At 49.1% G+C, this 19,649-nt stretch overlaps 1 long non-coding RNA gene and 1 pseudogene across 1 annotated transcript in view; one reads left to right on the top strand and one right to left on the bottom strand.

Moving 5' to 3' along the window:
• Positions 1–869: 869 nt before the first annotated feature.
• On the bottom strand, positions 870–4,740 carry LOC138745781 (zinc finger protein 432-like; annotated as a pseudogene).
• A 296-nt stretch (positions 4,741–5,036) lies between these two features.
• The window catches only part of LOC138745783 (uncharacterized), a 44,897-nt gene continuing 30,284 nt past the window's right edge, over positions 5,037–19,649 (top strand). Inside the window, exon 1 of the long non-coding RNA XR_011346505.1 lies at positions 5,037–5,220. This is a non-coding gene — a long non-coding RNA (uncharacterized lncRNA). The remainder of the gene's footprint in view (positions 5,221–19,649) is intronic.

Raw genomic sequence — 19,649 nt, 5'->3', positions numbered from 1 at the left:
TGTTTAAACACTGAACGCTTACGCATCGTGAGTGATGTGTCAGGCTTCTTTGTTCCAGGTCCTCCGTTTTACGCTCCTGGTGATCTGTCTTAACAGCTGCTTTGGTGCCAACAATTGGATTTGTAATGTCGAGGACATTCCGAGGGAGTTGCCCGTGGGAGACACGGTCCAATGCATTACACCAAGGAAGTCCTCGGTCACCCACCTCAAGTGCAGCTTATATAAATATGTTATTGTTCAGCATGTTTCAAAATCTGTTCGTGTCTGGGTATTGTGGCCCACAAGGATAGTTTGAGCCTTGGTTGGAATCCTTTTTCATGGTTAGCTGGTACATTTGGGGGGTTGGGCCACACTATTCTCCATTGGTTGCTCACATTATTGCTTGTTTTTGTGATTATTGTAGTTTTGATTTCTCTTTTACGCTCTTTTTGTACTCTTATGCTTGTTAAGTCTCGTGTCTGACAGCCTGTGACCAAGGAGTGGAATATAATGGAAGATTTAAACCATGTTTTTTACTTTTGCAGCCTTTGCTTCTGCAAGGCTGAGAACCTGCTTGTTTTTTAGAATCAGCAGACATAAGCTAAAGTCCAGCGAGGGGCCAGAGATGCTGTTATCTGACGAAAGGACATCTGTGTACCAAGAACATTTAATCTTCCTGCTTGTTTTGGTCACAGGCTGTCAGAGGGTTTTTCCTTGATGGAAAATAAACCATTGTTTTCAAAGTGATAAGCTGAAAATTACATTATCTTTCTTACTATGCTGGGAATAGGTGCTTGGGTAAGCAGTTTTTGGGTAATATAAGCCATGGTCCCGCTGCTGAAGTTTGAGACTCTCCGAGAGGTGGCAACATCTCTCAGCAAGAAGAGTCCAGCCAACATCCCAGTCAGGGGAGGTGGAGAAGCTGCTACCGGCACCCCGACAACCAACTACAGGTGTGATGTCATTGCCTCGCTTCGGCAGTTGGGACCAGTCCAGGCATTGATAAGTATAGTTGGGAAGGGCTTGAAATCAGCTTTTGAATTTGTAATAAACATTTGAATAAACTGAACTGCTCTCGGTGTGTGTATCTATTTTCTTTCGGTAGCTCAAACACTGTGACCAATCTAAAACGAACAAAGTGAGAGGTACAAGTTTATCCAGAACAGTCATGTAGTTGGCCATGGCAAAGTTGCACCTATTCAAGCTAAAGTAAATGCAATTTCTGAGTTTCCTATTCCCAATGGCAAGAAAGCAGTGAGAGGATTTTTAGGAATGGTAAGATATTATAGAAAATTTTGCAGAATTTTGCTGAGGTTGCTCTTCCTTTAACCAACCTTTTGACCGGGAGAAATTTGTGTGGACTAAAGAGTGTCAGACAGCTTTAGAAAATTTAAAGGAAATGCTATCCCATTATCCTGTGTTAAAGTCTCCTAATTTTGATAAACCTTTTTCTGTAGCAGTGGACACGAGTGAGGGAGCAGCAGGGTCAGTTTTATTGCAAAAACATAATGAAGTTGACTATCCAGTTGCCTACTTTTCAAAAAAATTCAATGTTCATCAAATGAACTATTTGCTCTGCAGAATTTTGATGTGTATCTCAGTATCTCTCAGGAACCAATTGTGGTATTCACTGAACACCTCTGGTGTTTTTGAATAAAATGAAGAACAAGAACAGAAGATTGTTAAACTGGAGTTTGATATTAAAGAATATGATCTGTAAATTAACCATATCAGAGGTGTAAATAATGTTATTGCTGATTGTTTGTCAAGATGTTAAAATTGATCATGTATAAAAATACTTTCAAAATTGAATTACTGTTATATATTATATATATGTTATATATTGTGTATTATTATCCCTTCAGTAATTTTGAGGCAAGTTCGATGTAACTGAATTTTAACTCAAGAGTTAAAATTCCCTTTAAAGGGGGAAGGTGCGACAGTATTTAGAGGTGGCTTTGGAGGAATTGTTAGAGCAGGTTGCACACAAATATTTTAAAAACACAGAATCTTTGCAAGACTTTTGCAGAATGCTTTTTGCAGAAAGCAACAAAGTTGCAGAATAAAGCTTGCCTGGGAGAACACGTGATCTTGGAAGGCAGAGGAGAACAGTTTTGCTCTCAGGAAGGGAGAGAGTGAAACAGAGAGGAGAGACACAGAAATCAGTTCCAGAAGGACAAGTGGGAAACTTTGGAAGGCTGCCTGGTCAAAGGAGAAGACTGGCAGTGTGAAAGGTGACCTGAAAGAAAGAGGATCATCTGGAGAACCCTGAAAGGGGGGCAAGTTTCTTCAGCAAGACTGATTGATAAGGAATCAGTTGCAGATGTCCTGGAAAAGGAATCTCTCTCTGGAAACCAGCAAGAACCCTCCTGAGAGGTCACCATTTGCCTGTTTAGCACCAAAGACTGGAGAACTTTGATAATACTAACTTCTGTGCACAGTACAAGAATTGCCTGCAACCAGTGAAATTGGACTGTGATCCAAAGAACTTTTCTAATCTTAAATATACATTACACACACCTGCACTAGGTGTTGGGGATGGATTAGTTGTTTAAAGTTAATAATAATCATCTTTTTTTTTAGTAACTCTTTGCCTTGGTGAATGTCCATTGCTGCTGGGTTTTGGAGTCCTTTGGCCTCGTAACTGTTCTGAATGGGAGGATCAACCTGTGAACTCTTTCCCAGTGCACAGTGGGTTAAAATCCCTTATCAAGAGCTGAACAACTCAATTAACAAGCAATTCTCCCCTCCTGAGGCCTTGTGAGGAGTTTCCAAATGCCAATCAGAGAACATTGGAGAGGGATTTGGAGCAGATATTCCTTTGGTCAGCTTCGACTCAAAGAATTATTGAGGACCCTTTCCATCCAAACCACAGTATCTTTAACTTACTACCATCAAGGAAGGACAGGAGCATCACAATCAGGACTGCCAAGCTGGGAAATGCAGGCAAACCCCTCTATATACCACTTCAATCAACGCAATATTCAGTTACAACGATTTGGAAAACAACAATAATTTCTGTTTTACATATGTAATTATTCAGTTACCGTGAGATCTTTCTGAAAAATTTTCAGAAATTCTGAGATATTTTGGACCCTGGCACCAAGGATGCCACATACCATTAGGGATCTCTTTCACTCGGGTCAAGGGGCTCTTGCCAATGTGGACCCTCTGGTGTTTCCACAGGTTGGAGGTCTAGGTGAAGCCCTTGCCGCACTTGGGTCAAGTGAAGGGTCTCTCCCCAGTGTGGACCCTCCGGTGCATCTGCAGGTTGGAGGTCTGGGTGAAGCCCTTGCCATACTCAGGGCAGGTAAAGGGCCTCTGCCTGTGGACTCACTGGTGGCTCAGTAGGTGGAAGAACTGGTTGAACCTCTTACTGCACTTGGGACAGGCAAACAATTTTTTCCCGTGTAGTCCTGCTGGTGCCTCAGCAGGTGGGAGGTCTTGGTGAAGCCCTTGCTGCACACGGGGAAAATGAAGGGCCTCTCCCCAGTGTGGCCCCATCAGTATATGGCAAGACTGGATCAGCTGAAGGCCTTCTCACACTTGGCACTGGATGGCTTTTCCCTTTGTGGAGCCACTGATGACTTCGCAGGTTGGAAGACCAGGCGAACCCCTTTCCGCACTCGGAACAGACGAATGGCTTTTCCCCAGTGTGGACCCGCTGGTGGGTCAGCAAATGGGAAGTCTGGGTGAAGCCCTTGCCGCAGTCAGGGCAAATGAATGGCCTCTCCCTGGTGTGAACCCGCTGGTGGGTCAGCAGTTGGGAGGTCGTGGTGAAGCCCTTCCCACAATCGGGGCAGGTGAAGGGCCTCTCCCCGGTGTGGCCCCGCTGGTGTATTGCAAGGCTGGACCTGTTGTTGAAGCCCTTCTCACACCCCGGGCAGGTGAATGGCTTTTCCCCAGTGTGGACCCGCTGGTGGATCAGCAGCTGGGAGGACTGGGTGAAGCACTTACTGCACTCAGGGCAGGTGAAAGGTTTCTCCCCAGTGTGACCCTGCCGGTGTCTCTCAAGGTTGGATCTGTTGGCGAAGCCCTTCTCACACACAGGGCAGATGAACGGCTTTTCCCCAGTGTGGACCCGCTGGTGGATCTCAAGGCTGTACCTACTAGCAAAGCCCTTCCCACACTCGGGGCAGGTGAAAGGTTTCTCCCCGGTGTGGACCCGCTGGTGGGTCTGCAGATTGGACCTGTTGCTGAATGCCCTCCCGCACTCGGGGCAGGTAAATGGCCTCTCCCCGGTGTGGACCTGCTGGTGTCTCAGCAGGTTGGAGATTTGGGTGAACCCCTTGCCGCACTCAGGACAGATGAAGGGCCTCTCCCCAGTGTGGCCCCTCCGATGGGTCAGCAGATTGGAGATTTGGCTGAAGCTCTTACCGCACTCCGGGCAAGTGAAGGGCCTCTCCCCCGTATGAACCCGCCGGTGTCTCGTTAATTCACTCGACCTTCTAAAGTTCTTCCCGCAGTCGCAGCACAAAAACAGGTTCATCGCTGTGGGGACGAGAGGGTGTGACCAGGGGATAAATCAATGCACCCGATGGAGGGTCGTGGAGAGCTGGGCCACGGGTTAAATCAACACCGAGGCTGGGACTAGGGCCGGGACCCGGGGAGAAGCGTCCTCGTCCCAGGCGTTGCAAGCCCCAGAACCACGGGAGCTCTCCGTTCCGAGACACGGTGCTGAATCAGACCCCAATGAGCACCAGAGACGGGATAGACCGGCTGCCTATCGGGAAACCATTCATGGGTCGAAGCGCCACGACATCGGGCTGGCGAACGCGATGACGTCACCAAGCAAGACGTTCTGCCCTCGTTCCTTAAAGGCGCAGAGATCCGTCATCTGCCTGGACTTAGTTAACATGAGCTTCTTCGTTGCAAAGAATTCAAACAATGTGAGTGAAGGTCAGTAATTACACCGAGTTCTCATGGAATGTGGAGTTAGGACTGTTGGAAACTTCTCATTTATTACCTCCCACTGAATAATAATGCTCCCCTCTGATTGACAGCTCCCTTCGCCCCTCCTCCCGGGCTGCGGCCGCCCCGACACGTGACAGCGTATCCTTGGCGTGTGCGGGCTGACTTCAAAGGGCCCACCAGCGTTTCTCAGCAGAAGGCTGGTGCATGGACGAGGCCGCGGCCTTGTCCCGGGGATGAAAGTGAGACGTCCCGAGTGGAGCGGCCGGGGGGCTAGAACAGGCACTTGTTGCAGCCGTGCTGCCCTGAGGTGGAGCCGATGATGTTGAGGTGTGAGGCCTTGGGGAGAAGGGCGCGTGGGAGCATGTACAGCCGAGGCCGAAGTCGGGTCACTGAGGGAAGGGGCGGCGTGGAGAGGACAGGTCAGGGATAAGGGTCCCTGACAGCGCGTGGGCAGAGAGTGTGTCTGGCTGCAGTCCCTGTACCCCCCGGCCGCACGGATGGTTGGGAAACCGTGTTCAGACAGTCCCGCACAAGGCAAAGTGAGTACGCAGCTGCCGGATAGAGGATCCATGCCAGGGATGGACCACGGAACTTGGCCTGCGGATTGGGGATAGGTTAGGAAGGGGCTCGGCCTGGGGATTGGGGACAGGTTGGGCAGGGGTACTGCCTGGGGATTGGGGACAGGTTGGGCAGGGGTACTGCCTGGGGATTGGGGACAGGTTGGGCAGGGGTACTGCCTGGGGATTGGGGACAGGTTGGGCAGGGGTACTGCCTGGGGATTGGGGACAGGTTGGGCAGGGGTACTGCCTGGGGGTTGGGGACAGGTTGGGCAGGGGTACTGCCTGGGGGTTGGGGACAGGTTGGGCAGGGGTACTGCCTGGGGATTGGGGACAGGTTGGGCAGGGGTACTGCCTGGGGATTGGGGACAGGTTGGGCAGGGGTACTGCCTGGGGATTGGGGACAGGTTGGGCAGGGGTACTGCCTGGGGATTGGGGACAGGTTGGGCAGGGGTACTGCCTGGGGATTGGGGACAGGTTGGGCAGGGGTACTGCCTGGGGATTGGGGACAGGTTGTTCAGGAGCTGGCCTGGTGATATGGGGCTGGTTGGGCAGGAGCTCTGCCTGGTGATATGGGGCTGGTTGGGCAGGAGCTCTGCCTGGTGATATGGGGCTGGTTGGGCAGGAGCTCTGCCTGGTGATATGGGGCTGGTTGGGCAGGAGCTCTGCCTGGTGATATGGGGCTGGTTGGGCAGGAGCTCTGCCTGGTGATATGGGGCTGGTTGGGCAGGAGCTCTGCCTGGTGATATGGGGCTGGTTGGGCAGGAGCTCTGCCTGGTAATTGGGGGCTTGTTGGGCCGGTGCTCTACCTGATGATTGGGGTCAGGCTGGGCAGTGGTTCCACCTGGTTATCAGGGACATGTTGGGCAGGGACTTTGGGATTGAGAACTGGTTGGGTAGGTGGTACGCCTGCGGATTGGGTCAGGTTGGCCAGGGTCTCAATGCGGGGATTGGGGAGGAGTTGGGTAGATGCTCTTGCCATGGACTGGGGACAGGTAAGGCAGGGGGTGTGCCTGGAGATTGGGAGCAGGTTGGGCAGACATTCTGCCTGGGAATTGCGGACAGGTTGGGCAAGGACTGCCTGGCGATTTGGGACTGGTTGAGCAGGGGCTCGGCGTGGGGATTGGGAATAGGTTTGGCCGGTACCCTGCCTGGTAATTGGGACAGTTTATTCAGACGCTGTGCCTGGTTATTTTGGTATGTTGTGCAGGGACACTGCCTGGTGATTGGGGACAGGTTTGGCAGGGTCTCTGCCAGGGGATTGAGGACAGGGTGGATTGTGGACATGTTGGTTTGGGGCTCTGCCTGCAGATTTGGGATAGGTTCGGCCAGCGCTCAGCCTGGGGAAAGGGCAGGTTGGGCAGACACTCTGACTGGGGTTTGGGGACATTTTGGGCCGGAGCTCTGCCTGGAAACGCAACAGGTTGGGCAGGGGCTCTGCCTGGGGTCTGGGGACACGTTTGACTTGGGCTCTTCCTGGGGATTGATGATAGGATGGGCAGAGGCGTGGCATTGGTATTTGGCACAGGTTGGACAGGGTCTCAACGTGGGGATTGGGATAATGTTGGGCAGGGTTTCTGCCTGGGGATTGGGGACTAGTTGAGTTGGGGCTCGGCCAAGGAATTGTGCAGATGTTGGTCAGGAGAACAGCCTGGCAATTGGGAATCTTCGGCCAGTTGATATGCCTGGTGATTGGGGGCAGGTTTGGCAGGAGCTCTGCCTGGTAATTGGGGATCAGGTTTGGCAGGGACTTTGCCTTGGGTTTGACAACAGGTTGAGCAGGTGTTACACCTGCAGATTAGAGACAGGTTGGACGGGGTCTCAACGTGGGGTTTGGGGTGGAGTTGGGTAGATGATCTTGCTTGGGACTGGGGACAGGTTGGGCAGGGGGTGTACCTGGAGATTGGGATTAGGTAGGGCAGAGGCTCTCCTGGGATTGGGGACAGATTGGCCAAAGACTGCCTGGGTATTTGGAACTGGTTGAGCAGGAGCTCTGACTGGTATTTGGGGACGTTGGACAGCAGCTCTGGTTGGGGAATGGGGACATGTCAGGCATGGGCTATGCTTAGAGGCTGTGCTTGGTGATAGAAGATGGGTTGGGCATGGGGTCTTCCTGGGGATTGGTGACAGGCTGGGCAGGGGCTCTGCCTGGGGACTGGGTACAGGTTGGGCCAGGGCTCTGCCTGGGGATTGGGGACTAGTTGAGTAGGGGCTTGGCCAGGGAATTGGGCATATATAGTTCAGGAGACCTGCCTGGCAATCGGGGACTCTTCGGCCAGATGATCTGTCTGGTGATTGGGGACAGGTTGGGCTGGAGCTCTGTCTGCTGTTTGGGGTCATGTTCGACAGAATCTCTGCTGGGGGATTGGGGAATGTCAGGCATGGGCTATGCCTTGGGTTTGGAGACACTTCAGTTAGAAGCTTTGCTTGGTGATGGAGGATGGGTTGGGAATGGGGTGTTCCTGGGGATTGGTGACAGGCTAGGCAGGGGCTCTGCTTGGGGACTGGGCACAGGTTGGGCAGGGGATATGCCTGGGGATTGGTGGCAGGTTGGACAGGAGCTCTGCCTGGGGATGGGCTGGGCAGGTGTGCGGCCTTGGGATTGCCGACAGGTTGGGCAAGGGCTCTGCCTTGGGATTGTGGACTGGCTGAGTAGGGGCTCGGCCAGAGAATTTGACATATATTGGTCAGGAGAACTGCCTGGCAATTGGGGATTCTGAGGCCACGCGATCTGCCTGGTGCTTGGGGACAGATTGGACTGCAAATCTGTCTGGTGATTGGGGAAATGTTGGGCAGGGACATTGCCTGGTAATTGGGGGTAGGTTGGGTAGTAGCTCTGCCTGGTGACTTGCGACAGGTTGGACAGACGCTCTGCCTGGGGATTGGCGACAGGTTGGACAGACGCTCTGCCTGGGGATTGGCGACAGGTTGGACAGACGCTTTGCCTGATTGGGCTGGGCTCTGTTGGTGACAGGTTGGGCAGACGCTCTGCTTGGTGACTGCGGACAGGTTGTGCCGGAGCACTGCCTGGGGTTTCGGACTTGGTTTGTCAAGGGTGCTTCCTGAAGATTGGGAATAGGATGGGGAGGGGCGCGACATTGGGATTGGGGGCAGGTTGGGCAGGGTCTCAACATGGGGATTGGGGAGGAGTTGGGCATATACTCTGACTAGGGATTGAAAATATGTTGGGCAGGGATTCTGCCTGGGTATTGGGTACTGGTTTAGTAGGGGCTTGGCCAGGGTTTTGTTCAGAGGTTAGTCAGGAGAACTGCCTGGCAATTGAGGACTCTTTGGCCAGACGATATGCCTGGTGATTGGAGTCAGGCTGTGCAGTGGCTCCACCTGGTAATTGGGGACAGGTTTGACAGGGACTTTGCCTTTGGCATTTAGAGCAGGTTGGGCAGGTGTTACGCCTGCTGATTGGAGACAGGTTCGGCAGGGTCTCAATGTGGGGATAGGGTGGAGTTGGGAGATGATCTTACTTATGACTGGGGACAGGTTGGGCAGTGGGTTAGCCTGGTGATTGGGTGCAGGTAGGGCAGAGGCTCTCCCCTATGGATTTGGGACTGGTTGAGCAGGAGCTCTGCCTGGTGTTTGGGGACATGTTGGACAGAGGTTCTGCTTTGGGATTGGGGACATGTCGGGCAGGGGCTAAGCCTGGGGATTGTGGACACTGCAGGTAGAGGCTCTGCTTGGTGATAGAGGATGGGTTGGGATTGGGGGTCTTCCTGGGGATTGGGTACAGGTTGGGCAGGGGTTATGCCTGGGGATTGGGATGGGATGGGCAGGGGCGTGGTCTGGAGATTGGCGGCAGGTTGGGCAGGAGCTCTGCCTGGTGATTGGGGACATGTGCAGACACTATGCCTGGGGACTGGGGAAACTTCAGAGAAAGGCTCTGCTTTGTGATAGAGGACGTGTTGGGCATGGGCTCTGCCTGGGGATTGGGTACAGGTTGAGTTGGGGCTTAGCCAGGGTATTGTGCTGTGGTTGGTCAGGAGAACTGCCTGGCAATTGGGGACTCTTTGGTCAGACGATATGCCTGGTGATTGGGGGCAGGTTGGGCAAACGCTCTGCCTGATTATTGGGGACCTTTCAGATAGAGGCTCTGCCTGGTAATAGAAGACTGGTTGGGCATTGTCTTTGCTTGGAGAGTGGTTACAGGCTGGGCAGAGGCTCTGGTTGGTGACTGAGAATAGGTTGTGCCTACGGATTCAGGCCTGGTATCTCAAGGGTTGGACAGGGTCTCAAAGTGGGGAATGGGGAGGAGTTGAGCAGATGCTCTGAATGGGGATTGTGGACTGGCTGAGTTGGGGCCTGGCCAGGGAATTGGGCATATATTTGTCAGGAGAACTGCCTGGCAATTGGAGACTCTTCGGTCTGACGCTCTGCCTGGGGATTGGGGACAGGTTGGACAGACGCTCTTCCTGATTATTTGGGACCCTTCAGATAGAGGCTCTGCCTGGTAATAGAAGACTGGTTGGGCATGGGCTCTGCTTGGAGATTGGTGACAGGCTGGGCAGGCGCTCTGGTTGGTGACTGGGGACAGTTTGTGCCGGGGCACTGCCTGGGGATTTGGACCTGGTTTCTCAAGGGTGCTTCCTGGGGATTGGGAATAGGATGGGGAGGGGAGCAGCTTTGGGATTGGAGGCAGGTTGGGCAGGGTCTAAACATAGGGATTGGAGAGGAGTTGGGCAGATACTCTGACTACGGATTGGAAATATGTTGGGCAGGGTTTCTGCCTGGGTATTGGATACTTGTTTAGTAAGGGCTTGGCCAGGGTTTTGTGCAGAGGTTAGTCAGGAGAATTGCCTGGCAATTGGGGACTTCGGCCAGACAATATGCCTGGTGATTGGTTTCAGGCTGTGCAGTGGCTCCACCTAGTAATTATGGACAGGTTTGGCAGGGAATTTGCCTTGGGATTGAGAGCAGATGTTACGCCTGCTGATTGGAGACAGGTTGGGCATGGTCTCAATGTGGGGATGGGATGGAGTTGGGGAGATGATCTTACTTATGACTGGTGCAGGTTGGGCAGAGTGAGTGGCTGGTGATTGGGAGCAGGTAGGGCCTAGGCTCTCCCCTGGGGATTTGGAACTGGTTGAGCAGGAGCTCTCCTCGTGTTTGGGGACATGTTGGTCAGAGGCTCTGCTTGGGGATTGGGGACATGTCAGGCATGGGCTATGCCTGGGGATTGTGGACACTGCAGGTAGAGGCTCTGCTTGGTGATACAAGACAGTTTGGGCATGGGGCCTTCCTGGGGATTGGTGACAGGTTGGGCTGGAGCTCTGCCTGGTAATTGGGGAAAGGTTTGGCAGGGATTTCACCTGGTGATTGGAGAGCCTCTACCTGGAGGTTGGACCGACGCTCTGCCTGATGATTGTGGACACTTCAGATAGGAACTCTGGTTGTGGATAGAAGACTGGTTGGGCATGGGCTCTGCCTGGGGATTGGTGACAGCTGGGCAGTGGCTTTGCCTTGGTATTGGGGATGGGATGGGCAGGGACGCGGTCTGGAGATTGGCAGCAGTTTGGGCAGGAGCTCTCCCTGGTGATTGGGGACATGGGCAGACGCTATGCCTCGGGATTGGTGACATGTAGGGCATGTGCTATGCCGGGGGATTGGGGAAATTTCAGAGACAAGCTCTGCTTTGTGATAGAGGACGTGTTGTGCATGGGCTCTGCCTGCGGATTGGGTACTGGTTTTTTTTTTAAAACTTTATTTAAAATTTTATGACATGAATAAAATAAAAATTACATTTAAAGAAATAATAAAAAATAAGATAATAAAAATTAGAATACTACGTCATTAAACTACACAAATTAACCCCCCCCAATAATTATAACACAACATTAATCATTTAATTTAAAATTAATCCAACCCTCCCCCCCAAAATAAAGAGTGAAGAATTAATTAACAATGTTGTAAATAAAATAGAAAAAACCCCACTTACGAAAAAAAGGATAAAACTTAACAACAAAAATAAAATTACTAACAACAAAAGAAATATCAATACTAAAATAATACCCTTAAACATATATTTAAATCAAACATAATTCATGTATTTAACAAATGAAATCCACTTTAAAACTAAATTCAAATATTAAAATCATATCAACCACATATCTGTTATACAAAAAAATCATAATTAATAATACATAAATACAGAATTTCCATTAATACCAAGTTTCCTTTATAATTCATCGAGAGAACAAAAACATCCCTTAGAAAAACAATCAGATAAACTTTTTATTCCCTTCCCCTCCCCTTACATAAAAAAGAAAAAAAAGTTCAAACTCTTATAAAATTCTCCATATTCTTTATTTGTAACATCTTCAAATTTCTCTATCAAAATTAACTTAATTTTATTAAACTCTTCTCCCTCAATGTATTTGTACTTAATTTTCTTCTTCTTCTTATCACCTTTCCCCTCATCTTCCTCTTCATCTAATTCAACATCCTCAATTTTTGACTTATTATCTTCTGTGACATCATCCTCTTAAAAAAGAAAGAAAAATGAGAAAAAAAAACCCAAAAAAAAGAGAAACCTCCTAATTCCCTCTCAATTACAATCAAAACAAAGAGTTTAAAAAAAATTTATTTAAAATAATAATTTAAAAAAACCTTCACTTCTTAACCCAAAAACAGGTCGGAGGTCACGACTACCTCCTCCTGTTTAAACCGCCCAAAGCGGTAACTTCCCCAAAATATTGGGTGTGAGATAACTCACAGATAGCTGATGACTTCTGGAAACTAGTGCCCACCCAGTTCCCTCTCCCAACTCCCATTTCATTAAACTATCATCATTATTTAAACTCTTTTCAAAAAAAAGATAAAAGATTTATTTTTTTTAAATCAACGTTACTACTTCGATCACCATTGCTTCCATTTCTTTTAAAAATCTGGATACCACCTTACATCTCTACTCTCTTTGGAGACCTTGAAAGACAACATCGTTCCTGAAACTGCATGATTGGTAGAAACTAAGCAAAGTCCATAACCTCTTTAGGATTGTCAAAGAATTTTGGCTAATTTCCATCCTAAAAAATCTTCAGTACCGCAGAATACCTGAATGTTGCCCTAAGTCTTTTTTTTTCACAACCGTTCTTTCACAGAATTAAATTCGCGTCATAATAGCATAGTATTAAATCTCCATCTTGAAGCTTTCTGAACATCTTGTGAACTCAAATATTCTAATAATAATAATGAATGATCCAAAACCAATCTAGCCTTATACTCCACAGATGTAACCCTATCCTGCAAATGTGCTGATATTAAAAAATAATCAATTCTAGAAAAAGAATTATGTCGCGAGGAATAAAAAGAAAAATCTTTCTCTGTAGGATTAACTCTTCGCCAAATATCAATTAAATTCAAATCTGCCATCATATTAATCACTTGGATTGCCATCTTAGACTTCTTAATTACTCTTGAGTACTTATCCAATAAAGGCTCCAACACCACATTCAAATCTCCCCCAACATCACATTAGAGTTCGATTGTCCAAGTAATAAAGACATATCCACAACAAAAGCAGTATCCTCAACATTAGGAGCATAAACATCAAGCAAAGTCCATGCCTCATTAAAGATTGTAAAATTTAATTTTAATAATCTTCCACCACTTTTCTCTTCACTCTGTAACTAAAATGGTAGATTCTTATGTACCAAAATAGCCACACCTTTTGCCTTAGAATTAAACGAAGAATAAAAAACGTGCCCAACCCATTCACGTTTGAGTTTCAAATGTTCCTTATCTATTAAATGAGTTTCCTTTGCCATTGTGACCACCATTTCTTCCAGAAATCAAATTCCCTTCTTGCAGCTCTGCCCTCTTTGGAGACCATGGAGGACTACGTCGTTCCTGGAATTGCGTAATTGGTAAAGACTGAGCAAAATCCATAGCTTCTTTAGGTTTATCAAAGAACTTTGGTTGATATCCATCCTGAAAAATCTTCAGTACCGCAGGGTATCTAAATGTTGCCTTATATCCTTTTTTCCACAATAATTCTTTCACAGAATTAAATTCACGTCGTTGAAACATAATTTCCTGACTCAAATCCGGATAGAAGAAAACACGACTACTCTGAACCATCAAAGGAGATTTGTTTTGCTGTGCATTTCTAATAGCCATACGTAAAATAGTCTCTCTATCACAGTAATTTAAACACCGAACCAGAACAGGTCTTGGATTCTGTCCTGAAAAAGGTCTCCTTCTCAAAGCTCTATGAGCCTGTTCCAATATTAAACCTTCAGAAAACTTATCTTGTCCCAACACTTGTGGAATCTATTCAGTGAAAAATTTTCTTGGATCTGGCCCTTCTATGCCTTTATGGCAAGCCAACAATTTTCACATTATTCCGTCTGGATTGGTTCTCCAAATAATCAACCTTTTTTTGCTCAATTTTTATTCTGAATCTGTAGCGTTTCAATTGTTTTATTCACATCTTGCAATTGATCTTGTACATCAGATAATCACACATCTCAAGTCTTTCAATAGTTTCAACTTTAAAAGCTCCATAATCAGCCATCTGTTGAGTATTGACATCCACCAATGCATTAATCTTAGAAGTAAGATTATTCATAGAATCACTTAAATGCATCATTGAAGAAAATATCTTATGTTCAAGACTCTTGAAAAGTATATCAACATCAGTAGATCCAGACATGGTGGGATTCTGCTGTTCTTGTGGAATCAAAGGACCTTCTATCCCTTCTTTTAATTTAGTAGCTGTTCTTGCAGTTTGACTCCGTGTAAGAGCCCCTACCCCCCCGAAGTATCAGGAGGCTGATGATCAGGGTTATCTTTGATCCAAACCTCCTTTAAAAGCTTCGTTACATCAGTATCTGGAAGATCTGTCAAATGACAGCTCTTTAACTCTCCAATTGGTGGCGCCCCAGCTAATTCAGCAGTCAAAGTCTCAGTAGATGTTGTTTGAAATACTGGCATCCGGCCAGCCCTTTCTTCTAAAGGCAGCTGAAAACGACCTTCAGAAAGACTTAACGGAATCAGAACGGAGCTCCAAGGCCGAATTCTTCGCTTGTTTCCCTGGATCCATTTCACGCTGAGTCGTGGCTTTTTGTAAACAAGCAGGCTCAGATAATTTTGGAAAATATAATTTTTTAACAATCTGTTAATGTTTCCTTTTACTTTTTTTTAACAAATGTACCATTAGGTATTAATTCAACATCTCATACTATTTATAAACTTTTTTAAAAAGTTTTAACGGGCATTTAAAGACAAAACAATAAGTTAGAGTCAGGAGAGGACTGGAAGGCACGTCTTTTCCTTGCGCCATCTTGCCACACCACCCCCCAATTGGGTACTGGTTGAGTTGGGGTTCGGTCATGGAATTGTGCTGTGGTTGGTCAGGTGAACTGCCTGGCAATTGGGGACTTTAGTAAGACAATATGCTGGGTGATTGGGGGCAGGTTGGTTAAGGGCTCTGCCTTGGGATTGTGGACTGGCTGAGTAGGGGCTTGGCCAGGGAATTGGGCATATATTTGTCAGGAGAACTGCCTGACTATTCGGGACTCTTCGGCCTGACAATGTGCCTGGTGATTGGGGACACGTTGGACAGGAAATCTGCCTGTTGATTGGGGAAATGTTGGGCGGGGAATTTGCCTGGTAATTGGGGCTAGGTTGGGCAGTAGCTATGCCTTGTGATTGGCGACAGGTTGGACAGACGCTCTGCCGGGTAATAGAAGACTGGTTGGGCATGGACTCTGCTTGGAGATTAGTGACAGGCTGGGCAGGCGCTCTGGTTAGTGACTGGGGACAGGTTGTGCCGGGGCACTGCCTGGGGATACGGACTTGGTTTCTCAAGGGTGCTTCTTGGGGATTGGAATAGGATGGGGAGGGGAGCAGCTTTGGGATTGGGGGTAGGTTGGGCAGGTCTAAACGTGGGGATTGGGGAGGAGTTGGGCAGATGCTCTGACTGGGGATGGTGGACTGGCTGAGGAGGGGCTTGGCCAGGGAATTGGGCATATATTGTTCAGTAAAACTGCCTGGCAATTGGGGACTCTTTGGCCAGACAATCTGCTTGGTGATTGGGGACAGTTTGAATTAGAACTCTGCTTGGTAACTGGGGTTAGGTTAGGCAGTAGCTCTGCCTGGTGATTGGCGACAGGTTGGACAGACGGTCTGCCTGGGGATTGGGTACAGGTTGGACAGACGCTCTGCCTGATTATTGGGGACCCTTCAGATAGAGGCTCCGCCTGGTAATAGAAGACTGGTTGGGCATGGGCTCTGCTTGGAGATTGGTGACAGGCAGAGCAGGGGCTCTGGTTGGTGACTGGGGATAGGTTGTGTCTGGGGATTCGGCCCTGGTTTGTCAGGGGAGCTTCCTGGGGATTGGGAATAGGATGAGGAGGGGTGCTGCATTGGGATTGGGGGCAGGTTGGGCAGGGTCTCAACGTGGGGATTGGGGAGGAGTTGGCAGGTGCTCTGACTGGGGTTTGGAAATATGTTGGGCAGGGTTTCTGCATGGGTATTGGGTACTTGTTTAGTCGGGACGCGGCCAGGGTATTGCGCAGATGTTGGTCAGGAGAACTGCCTGGCAATTGGGGACTCTTCAGCGAGATGATATGCCTGGTGATTGGTGTCAGGCACCACCTGGTAATTGGCGACAGGTTTGGCAGGGACTTTGCCTTGGGATTGAGAGCAGGTTGGGCAACTGTTACGCCTGCTGTTTGGAGACAGGTTGGGCAGGGTCTTAATGTGGGGATGAGGTGGAGTTGGGGAGATGATCTTGCGTGCAACTGGGGACAGGTTGGGCAGGGGGTGTGCCTGGTGATTGGGAGCAGGTAGGGCAGAGGCTTCCTTGGGATTGGTGACAGGTTGTCAAGGACTTTGCCTGGGGATTTGGGACTGGTTGAGCAGGAGCTCTACCTGGTGTTGGGGGACATGTTGGACAGAAGCTCTGCTTGGGGATTGGGGACTTGTTGGCTATGGGCTATGCCTGGAGATTGTGGACATTGCAGGTAGAGGCTCTGCTTGGTGATAGAGGACGGGTTGGGCATGGGTTCTTCCTGGGGATTAGTGACAGGCTGGGCAGGGGCTCTGCCTGGGGACTGGGTCCTGGATGATTAGGGGCTTAGCCAGGGAATTGTGCTGAGGTTGGTCAGAAGGACTGCCTGGCAATTGGGGACTCTGGCCGGATGATCTGTCTGGTGATTGGGGCATATTGGCCTGGAACTCTGCCTGGTTTTGGGGAAATGTTGGGCAGGGACTTTGCGCCACACGCCAGCTCCACTGCAGACTGAGCAGCAATAGACGATAAATCCGCAGAGAGCCTCCTGCTAACTCTTCAATGATACTTCAGACTGAGCACAAATGGACGATCGCTCCTTCGAGCGCCACATGCCAGCTCCTGTATGACACTACAGACTGAGCAGTGATGGACGATCACTCCACCGAGCACCACCTGGCACAACCTGTGTGACAGTACAGGTTGAGCAGTCACGGACGATCGCTCCACAGACCGCCACCTGGCATCTCCTGTGTGATGCTACAGACTGAGCAGCAATGGAAAATCTCTCCACCCAGCGCCACCAACCTCTTGAGTGTCAGAACAGACTGAGCAGCCACGGACGATCGGTCCGTAGAGCGCCACCTCCCAGCTCCTGCTCCTGTATAACACTACAGACTGAGTTGCAACAGAAGATCGTTCCACAGACCGCCACCAACACATCGTGAGTGTCAGTACAGACTGAGCAGCAATGGATCATCGCTCCATAGATTTCCAGCTACCAGCTCCTGTATGTAACTATAGACTGAGCAGCAATGGACTATCACTCCACAGAGCGTCACCTGCCATCTCCTGTATGTTGCCACGTACTGAGGAGCAATGGACGATCACTCCATAGAGTGCCACCTGCCAGATCCAGTCTGTCACTACAGACTGAACAGCACTGAACCATCGCACCATAGACCGCCACCTCCTAGCTCCTATATGACATACAGACTGAGCAGCAATGGATGATCACTTAGCAGAGAACCACCTGCCAACTCCTGTATCACACTACAGACTGAGCAGCAATGGACAATCACTCCACAGAGCGCCACCTGCCATCTCCTGTGTGTCACTACAGATTTAGCAGCAATGGACTATCACTTCAAAGAGTGCCACCGCCAGCTCCTATATGTCACTGCAGACTGAGCAGTAATGGACAATCGCTCCATAGAGCAGACTGAGCACCAATGGACGATTGCTCCACAGAACGACACCTATGTCCTCCTGCAATACATACAGACTGAGCAGCAATGGACGATCACTCCACAGAGCACCACCTGTCAGCTACTGTATATCACTACAGACCTCAGTCAGTCAGTCAGCAATGGACGATCACACCTCAGAAGTGCCACTTGCTAACTCCTGTTTGTCACTACAGACTGAGTTGCAATGGAAGATTGCTCCACAGACTGCCACCTACATCCTGAGTGTCAGTACAGACTGAGCAACAACGGACAATCAATCTGTAGAGGACCATCTCCCAGCTGCTGAATTACAGACTTTGAGCAGCAATGGATGATCGCTCCGCAGAGTGCCACCTTCCATCTTCTATATGACACTTCAGACTGCGCAGCAGCGGGTGATCACTCTGCAATGCACCACCTTCCAGCTCCTGAATGTCACTACAGACAAAGCAGCAATGGATGATCATTCCACAGAGCGCCACCTGCCAGGTCCTGAATGACACTACAGGCTGAGGAGCAACGGACGATCGCTCGGTAGACTGCCAACTACTAGCTTCTATGCATCATTGCAGGCCTCAACTGCTACTAGACTTTCTAAATTAACTCCTTTCTCGCAGACCTTGGAATTGGCACTATTGACTCTCAGATTTACTAACAACCTGTTTACAGTATTGTGAGAGATGAGTTTTTTTTCTTTGGCTTGGCTTCGCGGACGAAGATTTATGGAGGGGGTAAAAAGTCCACGTCAGCTGCAGGCTCGTTTGTGGCTGACCAGTCCGATGCGGGACAGGCAGACACGATTGCAACGGTTGCAAGGGAAAATTGGTTGGTTGGGGTTGGGTGTTGGGTTTTTCCTCCTTTGCCTTTTGTCAGTGAGGTGGGCTCTGCGGTCTTCTTCCAAGGAGGCTGCTGCCCGCCAAACTGTGAGGCGCCAAGATGCACGGTTTGAGGCGTTATCAGCCCACTGGTGGTGGTCAATGTGGCAGGCACCAAGAGATTTCTTTAGGCAGTCCTTGTACCTTTTCTTTGGTGCACCTCTGTCACGGTGGCCAGTGGAGAGCTCGCCATATAATACGATCTTGGGAAGGCGATGGTCCTCCATTCTGGAGACGTGACCCATCCAGCGCAGCTGGATCTTCAGCAGCGTGGACTCGATGCTGTCGACCTCTGCCATCTCGAGTACCTCGACGTTAGGGGTGTGAGCGCTCCAATGGATGTTGAGGATGGAGCGGAGACAACGCTGGTGGAAGCGTTCTAGGAGCCGTAGGTGGTGCCGGTAGAGGACCCATGATTCGGAGCCGAACAGGAGTGTGGGTATGACAACGGCTCTGTATACGCTTATCTTTGTGAGGTTTTTCAGTTGGTTGTTTTTCCAGACTCTTTTGTGTAGTCTTCCAAAGGCGCTATTTGCCTTGGCGAGTACAACTGATATAAAAATATGAAAATGAAGAAACTAAAATTGATACATGGGTAAATGAATAAAGCCAGTATTAACAGGATAAGACATGGATATTAGAATGCAGGAAGCAGAATCAGTCTGAGTAAGATAAGAATCTCTTAGCCTTTTTTAGACAGAATCAGCAAGTTCACTGAATGAGTTAAGGATAGACAATAGATAATAGAATGTAGGAAGGAGTTAGTCTGAATGAGATAAGGGTCTTCTAGCCCCAGATAGAATTAGCAGGTTTGCATATGTAATTAGTAAAGCCTTAGACAGTATTAGCCAGTTCTACATAAGAAGAGGACACAGCCCTGAGGGTCGGGAAGGTGTAAATTAGAACAAAGACAGGTTTGTGAATAAGGACAATGAGGATAATGACATGATAAGACACCGACAGGATGCCCCCTGGTTCTCCAAGTGCACAGAAAGAGCACGTAGGCAGGCAGGATTGCCTAATGCCAAACCTCTCCAGGAGACAGAAGAATGTAAGAGGGGCGGGGGGTTTTCCTATACTGAAATGAACAGTATAAAAGTTGGGTGAGCCCCAGTGTATGTGTGTATTCCCA

This window comes from Narcine bancroftii, chromosome 11 (genome assembly GCF_036971445.1).
Source record: "Narcine bancroftii isolate sNarBan1 chromosome 11, sNarBan1.hap1, whole genome shotgun sequence".
Taxonomy (NCBI): Eukaryota; Metazoa; Chordata; class Chondrichthyes; order Torpediniformes; family Narcinidae; genus Narcine; species Narcine bancroftii.
The sequence above is the reverse complement of the archived record's forward strand: the minus strand, read 5'-3'. Positions and strand labels throughout refer to the sequence as shown.